Below are 6,794 nucleotides of genomic sequence, written 5' to 3' on the forward strand. Positions count from 1 at the left end.
TGCAAGGATGGTTCAACATAAGGAAAACAATCAATGTAATTCATCACATCAACAAGGCAAAGAACAAGAACCATATGGTCCTATCAATTGATGCCGTAAAAGCCTTCGATAAAATCCAACACCCCATATATGTTTTTAAAAAAACACAGTGACCTCACACATGGTCTTTACCTCATGAATTGCATAGGAATCAAATTTGCGTAGGACAACATTTGTGAAAAATATTTTAGAGACTCTTATTATCAGTAGGTGCTATCTTTGGAAAAGACCATAAATTACTCATGTGCAAGTTCAAATTGAAGCTAAAAAAAATTATTCAATCAAAAGACAACGTTGAGTCTATACTATCTTAATTTAGAAATCATCTTAAGAACAGGTTTGAGGCACTGAATTCCAGTGACTGAAGACCAAAATAGTAGTGGGATGGCATCAACAAGGAAAAGAGCAAAAGATCATTATAAAGATAAAGAAAAAGAAAAAACAAAAAAAACCCAAAACACCCCAAAATGGATGTCAGAAAAGACAGGAAAAATTTCACTAGAGTGTCAAAAAAACCCCAAACAAACCAAACAAACAAACAAAAATACCAGTAAGAGATGAGGAAGTAAAAAGCTGAACAGAGATTTCAAAGGGCAGGTCTGGGATAAAAAATAAAGTATTATAACAAAATGTACAAAGAAACTGAAGAGGAAGATGAAAATTATTCAGCATTTCTCAAGCTGAAAGAACTGGAAAAAAAAAATTCAAGCCTTGATTTGAAATACTGAGAGATGCTATGGGAAAAATTTTGAGTGAACCAGGAGGTATCAATAGAATATGAAAGGAATTTAGTTACTTACTATGTGAAAATAAGTTAGTTGACACTGAAAAATTTCAGGAAGTGCAATATGAACAAGAGCTAATGGTAATGAAAGGAGAAGTTCAAGCTGCATTGAAAGCATTGGCAAAAAAAAAAAAAAAAAAAATCCCCAAAACCAAAAGAAGGACCCAGGAATAGAGAGGATTGAAGTTTCTGCTAATAGATACAGCCTGATCACATTCACGAGTCTATACCAGAATATTTGGAGGAAATCTCCTTGGCCAACTGATTGGAAGCGATCCATAATTGTTATTCTCAAGAACGGTGTTCCAATGAAACATGGAAATTAGCAAATAATATCGCATTCAAGCAAAATATTGCTGAAGATCATTCCAAAAGATCAAACACAAATTTATGGCAGAAAACTGTCATAAATTCAAGCTGAGTTATAGAAGTGCTGTGGCACCAAGCATATGATAAATTCCTGATCGGACACAAGTAATTGAATGAAAGATAATCTTGGATGACAATTAGCAAAGAAATATTTAGAAAAAACACCAGGAAGATAGAAATAAAAGGTTCTAGAAATGCTAAATGTTTATCACAATAGTCTTGAAATTGAAATATAAATTCCATAATAATTTATAATTAAACTTGAAAAATAAATAACAAATCTAGAGTTCATATGCCTAACGATGTGCAGAGCAGATTAGTGAAAAGATGCTGTACAAAAAGTAAGAGAGGTTAAAGGTGGGAAAAATAGGAATTATGTAGAAACAAGTTCAGAGTTTTATCTCTGGACCACCAACATACAGAGTCTAACCTCTCTCTTCTTTGTATTCATGTATCTTTACAGTGTCAATATCCAAGGGAGTTTCAAGATGCAAGATTTTCATATATCTATTTTACAGAACTTGGTTTGATGCCAACATATAGCCTTATCAAGACCGCAAATGGGAATCTGGAAGTGAAAGTTACATACAAGTAACGGGTACCATGCCTACAACTCAGAGCTTTCTGATGAAAGACTCAAGAACATAAGTTATATGACACTTAAACACATTTATTCACCAATACTTTAAAAATAATTGAATATTTTCTATGTATCATGAGTGGATCTGGACCCAGTTGTGATTAGGTGTTGTAAAAAATTGACTATGTCTCATAGTGACCCTATGAACAACAGACTGAAATCTTTCTCTGTGTTGTACACATTTTAAAACCAAGCTTAGCATACTCTTTTGGTAGAATTTCATAGGCTTTAATTTTTACAAAAGTGGAACACCAGAACTTTTCCCCTGCAGAACAGCTAGTGAATCACACATTTTCTGTTATAAGCTCACTTTTAGCCATAATGCCTGGTGGCTAGTCCTTTGAGAGCTTTACTACTAATAAGAGGCCATGTGTCTCTGTTATTGTATTGCTGTGATGTGCCATAGAGTTGCCTGTGAATCATAACGACCCTATGTACAACAGCTCTGATTCCTGACACACATACCCCCCACTCCTTGCTCTAGTAACTGTATCAATCCATCTTACTGCGGGTCTTCTTTTCCTGTGCTGTTCCTCCACCCTTCAAAGCATGATGTCCTTCTCCAAGGATTGATCCTTCCTGGCCATGTGCCCAAAATATGTGAGACGGAGCTTCATAATTATAGCCTCCAAGGAGAAAATTGATTTCAACATCTCCAAGACAGACCTATTTGTTATATTGTCAGCCCATGTTATGTTCAAGACTCTTCTCCAGTATCACAACTAAAAGACATCAATTTTTCTTCTGCATTCTTAGCCATTATCCATCTCTCTGATGTATAGGAAATAATTGCAAAAACCTTTGACTTGATCAGGTTCATCTTAGTCTCTAAATTGACATTGTTGCTTCTCAGTACTCTTTAAAGTTCCCTGACAGCAGATTTACCTAATGCAATGTGATTTTGTAAAAAATGTTTTATTTATTTTCATATAATGATAACTTTACAGTATGTTTCATTCATAAGCATTGTATTTTATACAATCTTTCATTTACATTGTGTTTCATACAATCATTCATATGTTGTTGTTGTTGTTGTTATGTGCCATCGAGTTGCTTGCGACTCATAGTGACCCTATGTACAAGAGCCCTAAATGTCATTCTATCCTTTGCCAACCTCACCGTCTCAAACACACTCATTCCCACCACTCTACTCACAGAATCGATCCATCTCATCAAAGGTCTTCCTCTCCTGTACCATCCCTCCACTCTCCCAAACATGATGTCCCTCTCCAAGGACCAGTCCCTCCTTGCAACATGCCCAAAGTATGTCAAACGAAGCTTCAGAATCCTTGACTCCAATGAGCATTCTGGCTTTGAAACCCTCTCCAGGACAAACCTGTTTGTTCTCCTAGCAGGCCATGGTATACTTAACACTCTTCTCCAGCACCACAGCTAAAAGGCATCAATTCTCTTTCTATCATCCCTAGTCACTCTCCAAATCTCAGATGCATAACAAGTAATTACAAAGACTATAGCCTGGATCAGGTGCACCTTAGTCTCCAGCCTGACAACTTTGCTCTTCAGTACTCTTGAGTGGTCCCTCACAGCTGACTTTCCCAATGCAATTCATCTGTTGATTTCCTGGTTGCTGTTACCAAGAGTGTTGATTGTGGAACCAAGTAAACTAAAACTGTTAACTATCTCCATCTCTTCACCATCCATAGTGATGCTGCCAATTGGTTCAGTGGTGAGAATCTTTGTTTTCTTGATGTTGAGCTTCAATCCATATTGAAAACTGCAGTCCTTGACCTTGTGCACCAAGCACTTCAGGTCCTCTTCAGTTTCAGCAAGCAGGGTTGTGTCATCTGCATAACGCAGGTTGTTGATGATTCTTCCACCAATCCTGATACCACATTCCTCCTCGTACAGTCCAGCGTCTCGCATGATCTGTTCTGCATACAGATTGGAAAGGTGTGGAGACAAAATATATCCCTGATGGACCCCCTTCCTAGTTTTGGACCATCCCGTGTCTCCCTCCTCTGTTCTGACGACTGCCTCTTGGTTCAAGTATAGGTTTCACATTAGCACAATCAAATGTTCTGGGATTCCCATTCTTCTCAGAATCAGCCATAGCTTGTTGTGATCCACACAGTCAAAATCCTTTGCATAGTCAATAAAGCACAGATAGACCTTCTGGTATTCTCTGCTTTCTGCCAAGATCCATCTAGCAATAACTATATTGTCCCTAATACCACGACCTCTTCTAAATCCAGCCAACACATCTGGCAGTTCTCTGTTGACATTGTTCCAAATGTTTTTGGGTAATTTTCAGCAGAATCTTGCTTGAATTTGATATTAATGATCTTGTTTGATAATTTCACACTCTGTTGGGTTACCTTTCTTTGGAATGGGAACAATATACATCCTATTTTAATTATTTTTATACTAGTTTATTTACTAAATTTGAATACATCATTTTTCACACCACACCATTCCTATTTCCCTCACCACTGGTCATCAAATTGTGTGACCCATGATTAATTCTACCCTATCACAAATCATTACCCTTTCACTTCCACTATCACACCCCCCACCTTGGATCCTCATATTCATTCTATACTCATGTTTTTATACAATATTTTTCCTTACGTGACTGAGTTAATTCACTCAGCATAATGCTCCCAAGTCCCTCCTGAGTTAGGTAGTAATTTACAAAATCATTGTTCCTGCATGTTGCATAGTACTCCATTGTGTAGTATAGCATACCATCATTTGGACATCTGGGCTGCTATGAACATTGATGTACAAGTCTCCAGTTGTGCTTCAGTTCTAATTTTCTCTGGGTATAATCCAAGTAGTGGAATAACTGGGTCATATGGAATTTCTATATTCAGCTTTTTGAGAAAATGCCAAACTGCCTTCCAGAATAGTTGTATTGTTTTACAATCCCACCAACAATATATAAGAGTTTCTTCTTGCCACATCCTCTCCAACATTCCTTGCTGCCCTGTTAAACTTTGCCACTGTTACTGGAGTGAGATGGTAACTCATTGTGGTGTTGATTTGCATCTTTCTTATTGTCAGTGATTTTGAGCATTTCTTCAATGTATCTGTTGGCCATACAAATATATTTCTCTGTGAAAATTCTGTCTTTTGCCCATTTTGTAATTGGTTATCAGTCTTTTTTTTTTTTTTTGAGACCCAGGAGTATTCTGTAAACTTTCATTATGAGACTCTTTTCTCAGATGATATTGCCAAATGTTTGTTCTCAGTCAGTAGGTTTTCTTTTTACCCTGTTGGAAAGTGTTTGATGAGCACAGAAATTTATTATTTCTAAGGTCTCATTCATCAGTTTTATCCTCTTCAAATTGTGCATTTATGGCTGTATTTGGCAGTATCTTTATACCAGAAATTAGGCCTTCTAATTTTGATGCCAGTTTGCCTCTCTTTTTTATTAAATTTTATTAATTTTAATGAACATTTACAGAGATTTTGTGTTTCCATTCATTCATTGTTGCACTATTTTCTCTAAACCCCCCTGTTTGTTCCTTTTCCCCCCTTGAAAGTCTGTTTTAATTGTCTCATTGCCTCACTGCTTGTCAAAGCCAGTTCTGATTAATCTCCTTTGTCAGTGTGTCCTTTGCCATTCCCTATCACTACTCTCAGAGAGAGACTTCATCCTGATTCATAAGGAAAAGGGGATGGCGTATTCTCTTAGCTACTTCCTGCTGAAAAGGGACGCTGTAGGTTTCAGGGCGAAGATCTTTTCTCACTACTCTAAAGGGCCCCTTTGGCAATAGGAAACACGTAGACTATTGTGGAGATAGATTTTGGAATTTAGATGCACTGTTATCAATTGTGCTTAGCCATACATGTTTATATACTTGAAGATGTGTCATGGAACTTTGTCAGCCTAGAAGACACAAATTTAGCTAACAAATTAAAAGTGCATGAGTCAAAAATTAAAAAGTAGTAATATTCCCAGTAGAGGTTCTAATAGTGGCACAAATCAAGTTACAGGGGGAAGGTAGTTCTTAAAATAAAAGGCCTATTGACTAGTACTTTGTCAATTATAGTATAAAGGTTAGGAACCACAAGATGTAGAGGCTCAATTATGTCATTTATTGTTCTTAAGTCCTGGAGCAAATTCTTAAGTCCTGGAGCAAATTCCATCTATCACTGGGTTGTTTTACAGCTCTGAAGTCCTTGCAGAGGTGGAGTATTGAACTGCTTATGAGGTTTTCCGTCAATTCCAACAAGTAAGAAATAGAAGAGCTGGGACCTCAGAAGGCTTTTAGGGCCAAATAGTAGGCTCTTGTGTTCAAGAGAAAATGAATATAGTCACCAGTAATGTTAATGCTAACTACAGCTCTTCTGGGAGGATCTAAATTGTTGAAGCGTCCTTCTTTGGTTCCAGCTGGGAGCTGGGGCCTGCCAGTCCTGTCAGCCACGAGGACCTGATGTGTTCCACCCTTGGCCAAGTGTCCTTCTGACCCACACTTAAAGCAAGTGAGTGAGAGCTTCCTCTCTACTCCCTTGCCTATCTGCGGCTTTCATCTGTGACACTGTCTGCTGAAGTGGCCCAGCTTTCCACAGTGGAAGCAATTCTGACATCCTTTATTAACTTTGGGTGGTACTGTTTATGAGTAAGACTTCTTTTTCCTGACATCAGCCCTAAACTGGCAGAAATAGCTGTCTCAATAATTTTGGTGATTATCTGGTCCCTTCTTTTCACTCTAGAACCCAAGTTGTTAAAAGAGGGAAAAATTTAAACAAATATATAACAAATAATTTTGAACATTATAATCTTTTAAGCTTAAGACTAAAAATATTAACAATATGATCATTTCCAATCCAGAGATACATGTTCCAATGCAGTTCCTATTTTCCATAAATGGTTTTGGTAAGAAGAATATTGTAAATGTGGATACATTTCCACTATTCTTCCTCCATGCCACGATATAGTGTTGTTGACATGTTGTTGTTTGTTGTTATGTGCCGTCGAGTCGTTTGCGAGTCATA

This window comes from Elephantulus edwardii, unplaced genomic scaffold (genome assembly GCF_000299155.1).
Source record: "Elephantulus edwardii isolate Elephantulus edwardi_28Jun2011 unplaced genomic scaffold, EleEdw1.0 scaffold00108, whole genome shotgun sequence".
Lineage (NCBI taxonomy): Eukaryota > Metazoa > Chordata > Mammalia > Macroscelidea > Macroscelididae > Elephantulus > Elephantulus edwardii.